The following is an 11,028-nucleotide window of genomic DNA, read 5'->3' as shown; positions in this document are numbered from 1 at the left end:
ACATGTATCCTCCAATAAAAACACATCGGACACGTGTATAAACCACAGACGTGCAATCAACACACTCCTCCAAAAGTACATAACAAATACGGATATACACACCACATGTAAATGCACGGTCAACCAGATGACTCCTATACACATACCCACCTATGTACAGTCCGCATCATATACCCAATCAGCATGATAATACCAGCCACCCGACAATCCCTACAAGACATACTCTACACGTGTAATCACCATAGAGTAGATATCAAGAGTTGAGACGGTATATGAATTAAATGGAACACCTCAAAGATCAAGCATAAGTCTCTAGCAGGAAGTCAACAAACAGATATGATATAAGGTAAAGCAGTCTAATCCATCGGATAACAACCATGCACTAAGTACAAGAAAATCTACATAGAGGTAAAGGAAGAAATACCCGCCTTAATTTGTCGATCGTGTCCGAAATAAATCCCACGTCGTGATGATCATCCCATATCAAAGTCCTGCATAAATCAATATTTACATATTTTATTTAGCTAAATTCACATGAATTAAAATAGCTAAATAAAATCCCTACTCAACTAGGATATCTCCACTCAAATCTGATCTCTGATAAATCCTCCAAATAATCCTCAATCTAACTCACATAATTCATCATCAATCCAACACTAATCCAAACTCATCAAAAATCCTTCTAAATCCACAAATCAATCCAAGATTCAATCCAAATCAATATATCAAAGTTGAATTCTAATTCCTTAACCATGAATCAACTTCACACAATTCATCCATTTCAACTAATCTACACAGATTACAACAATCTATCATCAACAATCTATGTTAACCCAATACCATCATCAACAATCTATCATCAACAATCCATGTAGAATGCTTAATCTAATCCAATACATAACCTACCAGTCATCAATTAATCCAACACAAGAGCATCCAACTACAACGAATCCCTCTACATGCTCCCATGTGCTCTAAACTAAACATGATCTAATATCCATTAACAACACTGATAGAACAGAATAATAATAGAAGGATCTAGAGATACATCACCAGAAAACACTCACCTTGAGGTATGACAGCAAAATTCTGAATCTTACAACCCAAGAAGTTCTATGCCGTCAACTATCAAAGAAGCACTACACTAATTCATCCAAGAATCAATCCATAAATCCAATCATATAGCAAAGGATTTGTTGAACCCCTAATTCACAACATTAAACTCACCTCAACAAAACCTTAGCTCAATCCAGATGCCCCAACTGGTGTTTTACTGCTGGAGAAGATTACTGCCGGAGTTGATGGCCTCACCGGACCCTAGCAGCAACCCTCCACCCCACAAGAACCGCCACAGCAAACCATCTGCAACCTCAACACACCCTAAATCAAAATCAACGTTTCCATAACTGATCACGAGATCAAACTCCTCAACCCTCACCTTTCGGTCACATTGCCGGATCAATGCAGCTTGGCCGGACACTTCACAACAGACCAAGGATCAAACCCAACATCAATCTTGAAGCTAGGTTGGTGATTAGAAGCAGAGAGGTCGGCGATCAGGTACAGGAAAGGGACGGCGGCGGTTGGTTGGAAGGGAAGGAGTTGAGTCGCTGGTGAGTCTCGGGACGAAGAGAGCTCGCGCGCGTGATCCGGCTACATCGTGTGGAGTGGTGTGGTCGGGAGGCTCGGCGAGAAAGACTCGGTGTCAGCAATCTAGGGCACGGTGACAAGATCGGCAAGAAGAAGGAGAGGCTCCACACCTTGAGAGAAGGAAGAGGGAGGCTCGGCCGAGACACACTGGAGAAGACCGTCGCCAGCAGTGAACTCGTGGTGATCGGCGGCGCAAGAAGGGCGACGACGACAAGGAAATCAGGTGGCAGAAACAGGATCTAGGGCACCACGCGTGAGGGCAAGCGTTGGCCCTTTCCTTCCGGCGATCGAGCTCCATCTACCTGCTAATGGAGGGTCAACCGGCGCCGGCACGATCATCTCCCTTGCGACGTTGGCGTCGGGGAAGAAGAGGTTGCGCGAGAGGCTTGGGAGAGGAGATCGGGGAAAGAAAAATTAGGAGAAAGTGAGAAGAGGAAATCGGAAATTAAGGATTTAAATACTTAGGTTAACCTCTAAGTTAATTCCTCAATTAACTCCCACTTAAATGGATATTCCAAAACAAGCCTCCATTGTATCCCGAATCTATCCCCTCAAAATAGGTCATACGGACCCCGTTTAATCACAGAAAAATTTCTAAAAATTTCAGAAAAATCCAATAAGAATTTTCGTCCAATAACATTTATTATTTGATTTTACGGTATCTTACACTTTGGTCCCTGCAAGATATGTTAATCACAAAAAACACCTTGCAACACAAAGTTAGCATAAAATGACAGTATAAATATGATAAAGAATATTGTGACAATCTCCGGACTGTCCGGGTCTGACTTCGGATTTCCGACCGGAAACCCTAGGTCGACCCGACGCCTACTGTTCCCTCTACGGGGAGCGCGTCCTCACCTACTCCACTCAGGAGATTTACCTGTTGCCAGTGTGATCCTCCAGATCGACTGGACTTTTGCTCAGCACTCGACGCTTCCGGACTTTCTGCTGGACATCCGCTTCCCGGCTAGTCCAGTCTTTCACCTGGTTCGCGACACCAGGACTTTCCACCTAGGGTTACCACCCCTAGGACTTTTGCCTGAAGCCATCGACCTTCCAAGACTTTCTGCATAGGGTTACCGCCCCCTATGACCTAGGGTTACCACCCTCTAGGGTTTTCTCTTTGCCTAACCGCAGCTAGGACTTTTCTCCACCTAGGGTTACCACCCCCTAGGACCTAGGGTCACCACCCCCTAGGGTTTTCACCTGCCTAACCGCAGTTAGGACTTTCCTGAAACACTCATTCAACATGTTAGATAACAACACACCTTAACTTTGAATCTTTTGCCATTATCAAAACTTAGGTTTTTTTCGTCGGATGCTTCCCACACCAACAATCTCCCCCTTTTTGATTATGGCAACACAAATTTAAAGTTAAGTAAAATAGATGCATGAATATATCAAAAGATTTTAAGTGAAGCTTAAGTATATAAATTAAAATAAAAGCATTACTTAAGTTAACACTTAAACTTTTGTGAAACTCGCCCTCAATACAGAGCTTCCTTTTACTTTTGAATTAGATTTTGATTTTGTTTTACTTTGAATTTCCCTACTCTCCCCCTTTGCCATTTATCAAAAAATAAGCCAGTTTCAAGCAATTTTTAATTTTTCTTAGAAAAAAAAACAGATTAGGCTTATGAATGGTAAATTACTTGGAAAAATTTTTAACTAAGTTTAAAAGGCTAATATTTAGTAGACTATTAAGAACGATTTTAGCCACTTTCTGAAACTTAGTTGATTTTTGAAATATACTTAGTTAAATTTTGAAAATCTTAAAGAATATTGAAGTCTCTTTTTACTTAGCAAAAATTATTTTGAAGGCAATGAGTTAGAATTTTGCAGAACTATGATTTTTAATACTTTAAGGTAAAAAAAATAGCTTAGTAAGAATTTATAAAAAGTTAGATTTGAAAGGTTGGCTAAGTTTGCAAAAGTTTGAAGGTTTTTATATGAACTACTTAGCTTAAGTTAAAAAGACTCTTAGCTTAACAATACTTATTGTTGAAAAATTAGAAGTAAGAACTTGTTAATTTTTAGGGCGGAGAGGGAGAAACTAAATGTTTAATTTAGTTTATTTAATCAAATTGGTTGGTCCTTAAGTCCAAGCATGAATCAAGTTAACTAGATGTTAAGTTATCTAAATTGTTTTGATCAGGTATCAGAGCCCTAAAGTACAAGCATACTCAATCTTAGACGTATAAGTTTATGAAAAGTTTAAAGTAAAAAAAATTGGATTTGCTTTAACTTTTCAAAGAGTTTAACTTTTAAAGATAATGAAAACCATAAAATTTATTTTAAAAGAAACTTAGCTTGACTCCACTCACTCCCCCTTAATTAATGCCACATTAAATCCTTAGGGTTCTAAAGTCCAAGCATGTAAATTTTGAAATCCATAGGGTTAGTTTTGAAATTAATTTTTCAAGGAATTTTAAAATTAAGTTTTAAAGATTTTTAAAATAATTTTGAAATATTTTTAAAGGAATTTTGAAATTAAGTTTTAAAGATTTTTAAAATAATTTTGAAAAGATTTTTTAAAAGAATTTTGAAAGAATTTTTTAAAGGATTTTAAAAATAATTTTGAAAATATTTTTAAAATGAATTTTGAAAGAATTTGAAAGAATTTTTTAAAGGATTTTTAAAATAATTTTGAAATGAAGTTTTTAAAGAAATTTGAAAAAACTTTTAAAAGAATTTTGAAGTTAAGTTTTAAAATATGTTTGAAAAGATTTTTAAAAGAATTTTGAAATTAAGTTTTTAAAGAATTTTGAAATTAAGTTTTAAAATAAGTTTGAAAAGATTTTTAAAAGAATTTTGAAATTAAGTTTTAAAAATTTTGAAAAGATTTTTAAAGGAATTTTGAAATTAAGTTTTAAATATTTTTAAAATAATTTTGAAAAGATTTTTAAAGGAATTTTGAAATTAAGTTTTAAAGATTTTTAAAATAATTTTGAAATATTTTGAAAAGATTTTTAAAAGAATTTTGAAATTAAGTTTTAAAGATTTTTAAAATAATTTTGAAAAATTTTGAAAATATTTTTAAAGGAATTTTGAAATTAAGTTTTAAAGATTTTTCAAGGAATTTTGAAAAGATTTTTAAAGGAATTTTGAAATTAAGTTTTAAAATAATTTTGAAATTAAGTTTTGAAATCATTTTGAAATTAAGTTTTAAAATAATTTCGAAATTAAGTTTTGAAATCATTTTGAAATTAAGTTTTAAAATGATTTTGAAATTAAGTTTTGAAATAATTTTGAAATTAAGTTTTGAACTTAAGTTTTAAAATTAAGTTCAAGTCAATTTTAATTTTTAATATCTTAGTCATCTCACCCGATCTAAATTTTCAATCAGGGAACCCTATAATTGTTGTGAGATGAATTATGGTTAAATTTTAGGGTAAGGTTTAACTTTGTGTTAGATTCAGGTTTAACTTTGGGTTCAACAAGTAAGCATTCTTTGGATAAACTTCTGGGCTATGGTGAGTCACAAGGAACTCATTAAAGTAACCATGCCTTCGAGGTTTTCCAAATAGTCCTACCCATTGAACTTAATACTAAACCTTGGTTTAACTAGTTAGGATCCATTTAAGGGTAGTTTCGGTCAGTTCCACTTGGCCAAATGCACCAGGTTGAAGCCATATCTTCCTAGACATGCGATGCCCAAGCTTCCCTAACATACTATCATCCAAAAATTTCACCAGTACTGTGGGTCAAGTTAAACTTAGCCCGTTTTAATCTAACCTTAATTACCCTGTCGGGTAATCTACTCTTGTTTTACCCATTTCGGGTAGATTAAGTTCAGTTACCCTGTCGGGTAGTTCAGTTGGGGGTGCCAGCTATTCTGAATCCTCCATCTATATTTTGATTTGAATTCAAATTATTAATTTGATTTTGAATTTTGAATTTTGAATTTATATTTTAATTTCAAATTTTTAATTTGATTTTGATTTTTGAATTTTGAATTTATAATTTAATTTCAAAATTTTAATTTGATTTTGATTTTTGAATTTATAATTTAATTTTGAATTTATAATTTAATTTAGAATTTTTAATTTCATTTTGATTTTTGAATTTAGAATTTAATTTAGAATTTTTAATTTGATTTTGATTTTTAAATTTTGAATTTATAATTTAATTTCAAATTTTTAGTTTGATTTTGAATTTTTGAATTTTGAATTTTTAATTTGATTTTGATTTTTAAATTTTGAATTTTGAATTTAATTTCGAATTTTTTAATTTGATTTTGATTTTTAAATTTTGAATTTTTTAATTTGATTTTTGATTTTTGAATTTAATTTAATTTTGAATTTTTAATTTGATTTTGAATTTTTGAATTTTGAATTTATAATTTAATTTCGAATTTTTTAATTTGATTTTGAATTTTTAAATTTGTTTTATTAAGATCATTTTTCTTTTTGCTCCCCCTGGATCATAGCCTCGATATGGTCTATCGAGATAGTAGACTTGATCCTTGGGGACCCAATATTGACCAAGTCCAACTTGATTGACCAAGTTGGACTTAGGTACCCATGCTTGGACTACCTTTCTATTATTTATATTTACTAAAGTCAGATATGATTTATATTTTGTTTTGGTCTTAAATCCAAGTCCAGATCTGTTGTAACTGGCTCGCTGTTTTCCAAGAATTAGATCCAAATTCTTGGAACCTAAGGTGAACCGTTCCAACGTGTCCTTGAGTTCTTTAATTTGAGTTTTCAAATTGGAATTTTCTTCCTCAAGTTGTTGGACTTGGGTCGAACTTCCAATTTGAACTGGATCAGTTAAAGCACTCAAGTAAGTCGCTTCCTTAAGGGTTGTCACCTCCTTTTGGAGCGACTTAACCTGGATGTTGGATTTAGCCAATTTCTTTAGCAGGTAAGGAATTACTTTTTCTAAATTTTCTAAGTCGATACTAGACATTAAAGAGCTTACAGTGAGTTTGGATCATTCGGAAACGGATACAGATCTGTGGCTTCGCTCGGACTCGGTGTCTGACTCGTTCTCGGTTTCGGATTCGAACTCGGACTCGGTTTCGGCCACGGATGCTAGTACTGGTAGAGCGAGGAAACTCGTATGCTCTTCTGCGTCGGATTCAGATTCGTCTGATGACTCTGGCCATGTTGCCTTCATCTTTATAGCTTCCTGTGTTATGCTTGTACCTGCAACCAACGCAATACCTTCCTCGGCCGGAGTAGTATCAGTCTGCTCATGTAATTCAAATAATTTATCATGCTTACTTGTGTCTGACATACCTTCGTGTAACTGAATCAGATTCTCCCACAGCTCCCTGGCGCTTGAGAATGGGTCGGCGCGATTCAGCTCCTTATTCGTTAAGCCGCACTGAAGTGTATACGTTGCTTTTGCGTTTGCTTCTACCTTTTTGATAAAGTTCGTGTCCCAGTTCTCGTACGGTAGTGGTATGCCGACGCCGTCAGTTGGTATTTTAAGCCCGGTCTTGGTGATCATCCAGACATCAAACTCGGTTTGTAAGTATGACTCCATTCGGCCTTTCCAGTAGCCGAAGTCTTCACCGAAGAAGAGCGGTGGTCGAGTGGTGCTATAGCTTTCTTGGAGAGCCATTGAATCTTGCACGGAAAAAGTGAGCAAAAAAAAACTTATCCCAGAACTTAATCCTAGATTAGTAGTGTGGTAGAAAGATAGAAATAAAAATTTATGAGTTTCGAGAAAAAATAATAAAATAATAAAAAAATATTATTAAAAAATATTTAAAAAATATTATTAAAAAATATTATTTCAAATTTTGCCAAATTCAATATTTTATCAATACTAATTGTAAGGACCACCCTTCTTACTACTACTCTCTAAGGGCAACCGTTACCTAACTACTACTCTACTTACTAGTGTCACTTATGCTAATATTAGCAACACTTAGATTCATCACGGCCCCAGAGGAATTCCTACCGAAAAATTTCGGTAGAATCTCCCCTGTACCGGTGACCAAATCCATAATACAAACAATATATACGCAGCCACAGGCGGCTGGAACACACTTTTCACAACCACGCAGTAATAAAATCACACTATAATCAACGAAAACTAGTCTAGCAATAAGAACTAAACATAACTCCAAGAGTAGGACATGATAAGCTACAAATACGAATCAAACTCAATCACAATCTCACAAAACTTCATAATAGTATTTAAGAAGAGAATTAAAACATAAACTCTAAACAGATAGGTCCTGAAGGTTTGCTAGCAAACTCTGGATCTCTTCATAGTCCAGTCATCACACACCTTCATCACCACCACCACCCTGTCACCTCCCTTTCATATCTTAGCTTTTCCTTTATCTGCAGTAGGAGGAAAAATAAAACTATAAGCGAAACGCTTAGTAAGTACTAATCTATCTCATAAAAACTCGAAGTGTATAAAAAGAATGCAACAATACTAAAACTGAAATGCTAAAAGCAAAGCTGCATGAACTCATGGTATACAGAAATAAAACTAAATACTAAACATGCTCACTAACTGATAGGAAAATAATGAAACTACTACTGTAGGCTCAGAATTAAAGAAATTAACTTCTATTGATTCTAAGCATAATACTTGTTTCATTTTCTTATATCTTTATATCAGAAATTAATCTTTTAATTTCTCTTTTACTTTCTTCTTCTTTTTCTTCTTTCTTTTCTTCTTCTTTGGGCCCAGGCTTAGTACCATCTTTGTTTTGCGCGCTCTCTAATAGTGACTGAGGTAGCGAGCCTCTAGTCCTATGAGGTAAAGACCTTGGTCTTACCAGGGCCAAGACCTTGGAATTGGTCACCTGGATTTATTTAACGATAACCTTGGAAGTCGGGTACTAGCCTCTTACTTTAATTTACTAGTTATTTCTTTTTAACTAAACTCTAGTCTTTTCTTTACTCATACTTCTCATACTCCTTGATTAGAGCTTATTAGAATCCTGTAGATATATCTAACAAGTGTAGGATTACAACTAACCAAGCATGCTATATAAAAATAACATAAGGGAAGCAGATCTGAACTCTCTAAGCATGTTATAAAACAAAGCAAAGGAAAGCAAATATGAACTTACTAATCATGCTATAAAATAGAGCAAAAGAAAACAACTTTGAGCTTACTAATCATGCTATAAAATAGAGCAAAAGAAAGCAACTTTGAACTTACTAATCATGCTATAAAATAGAGCAAAAGAAAACAACTTTGAGCTTACTAATCATGCTATAAAATAGAGCAAAAGAAAACAACTTTGAGCTTACTAATCATGCTTTAAAATAGAGCAAAAGAAAACAACTTTGAGCTTACTAATCATGCTATAAAATAGAATAAAAGAAAATAACTTTGAGCTTACTAATCATGCTATAAAATAGAGCAAAAGAAAGCAACTTTGCTGGAATTCAAAATCAACTTAAGACTTGATCTTTTCTTACTTATTACTTCTCATAACCTTCTAGAAGAGTTTAACATGTTTGTGTAGTAGCAAGAAAACTAATCCTTCATGCTTAAAATTAAATGGCTAGAAATAAGGTCTTAAAACTGAATACTAGCATGGTAACAAAGATTTAACTTGCTGGAACTTAAAGAAGCCCAACTGCTTACTTTCATACAAGTTGCCTAGTTCATGCTTGCTAAATCATAGGAAAAACCGAAAATCAACTAATCCATCTAAAGGGATGCTTACATAGCAACAAATTTCCGGATTCTAGCAACACATACAATTCCAGCCGAACGCTAAAGTAACAGCTCAATGAAAACTGAACTAACATGTACGACAAGTACCATAAAAGGGTTCTAGGAAGACTAATTTTAGCCATGACAAGTCCGAACATCCCCGCAGTACATAGAAGCACTCCTCAACAGCATTGTAAGAGTTAATTCCAGCAACAACTACTATAGCATTTAATCTATCAACTACCCCCTAGCAACAAGGAATAACATTTACATCTTGCAAGTTCCTCTAGCAATTTAAATAAGGAACCTAATTACATTCTTAGCAAAAAAAAAACAGATCATAGCAATTTGGCACAGCAACCCTAATTTATCAAATTCGGTATAGAAAATCTTAAAAGAACTTAGCATATGATTCTGTTCTACAGCAAAATCGAGAATGACATCTCAACAAAGCAAGGAAGAAACCCTAGCACTTCAAAATCGGCACAGCAAGGTTCTAGTTTAGCAAATAAACGAGAACTTAAAGCGCGGAGCAACTCCTACCACAGGTGAGTAGTACTTACCCCTTGTTTGCTTGGACTTACAACCGAGAGGAGGAAGGAGGTCTAGGGTGGGTTCGGGTGAAGCTTCAAACCTCGAGATTTCAACCCTTCCTCGTGCCCACGAGCTCTCTTCGACGAGGGGACCTCGAATCTGTGAAGACCGGCCGGAAAAAGGCCTTCGCCGGCGCCGAAGAACAAAACCCTAGCTTTGTTGCAGTTCCGCCCGAGAGAAATCACCGTCGCACGCGTGAGGGAGGAGGATAAATTAGGTTTGGGCTAAAACCTAAGTTCTCCTTTTAATACCTAGGTTTATTTCTGTCCTTTACTATAACTTAATTATATTTTGTTTCATACTTATTAACAAACCACACGTAGCCCAGTTGGTTGGCTGTGTCCGGTTGGGTCAGGTTCGGCCGGAGGTCTTTGGTTCAAGTCTCACCTTCAATAATTTTTGGTCAAAACTTCTTTCTTTTGTAACCATACTAAACGACCTTCAAAAATTACATAAAAATACTCTAAAAATTTCTAAAAATCTCTAGAATATTTTAAAAGTGTTTCCAAATATTTTTATTAACTTTTAGAACTTGAAATAGGGGAAATTGGGTCGTTACACTAATAAACTGTGAAAGGATGAAAATGAATTTTTCAAAAATAATTTTGGAGGGAAAAAACGAAAGGCGTAAGTTTTTATTTTTAGCCTAAATAGACGAAAAAGCCACAAAAGAAATGCTCGAATAGTAGTTTCACCAGTTCAAAGCGACCCCGCTCTGATACCAATTGTTGGATCGAGAAGCGCTAGAGGGGGGTGAATAGTGCTTGCGGCTATTTCGTTCGGTTATCGGAATCATAAAACAATCGTCGAGTAATTAAAGCAGCGGAATAAAAATAAGCAACCACACAAGAACACAGTCGTTTACTTCGTTCGAAGCCTAGATCGACTCCTACTCGAAGGCCCGCGATCCTTGATCGCTTTCCGTGGGCAACAACTAAAATATCATGAATAAGTACAAGGAAATAAGTACAACTGAAATTGAAATAATACCGACAACAGAATAATAATAAATGAAGCTTCGGGTCGTCGGCGACTACAACAACACTTTAGAATCGACTCTTGAGCAGCACACAGCAGAAGGAAAGCTTGTAAATTATTGTGTTGAAGTGATGCTCGAACCCTGCATTTAAACAGTGT

General features: G+C 35.0%; 1 long non-coding RNA gene across 2 annotated transcripts; it reads right to left on the bottom strand.

Moving 5' to 3' along the window:
- Window positions 1–445: 445 nt before the first annotated feature.
- LOC122053690 lies at window positions 446–2,073 on the bottom strand. Of its 2 annotated transcripts, none has more exons than XR_006132306.1 (4): window positions 1,439–2,073; window positions 1,228–1,362; window positions 1,068–1,139; window positions 446–491 (listed from the first exon to the last, which is right to left on the bottom strand). It is a non-coding gene; the product is annotated as an uncharacterized LOC122053690 (long non-coding RNA). The 2 variants fall into 2 exon arrangements; XR_006132307.1 differs by having other exon boundaries at window positions 452–491; window positions 1,068–1,144.
- Between the last annotated feature and the right edge of the window lie 8,955 nt (window positions 2,074–11,028).

The sequence above is a fragment of the Zingiber officinale genome, chromosome 3A (genome assembly GCF_018446385.1).
Source record: "Zingiber officinale cultivar Zhangliang chromosome 3A, Zo_v1.1, whole genome shotgun sequence".
Lineage (NCBI taxonomy): Eukaryota > Viridiplantae > Streptophyta > Magnoliopsida > Zingiberales > Zingiberaceae > Zingiber > Zingiber officinale.
The sequence above is the reverse complement of the archived record's forward strand: the minus strand, read 5'-3'. Positions and strand labels throughout refer to the sequence as shown.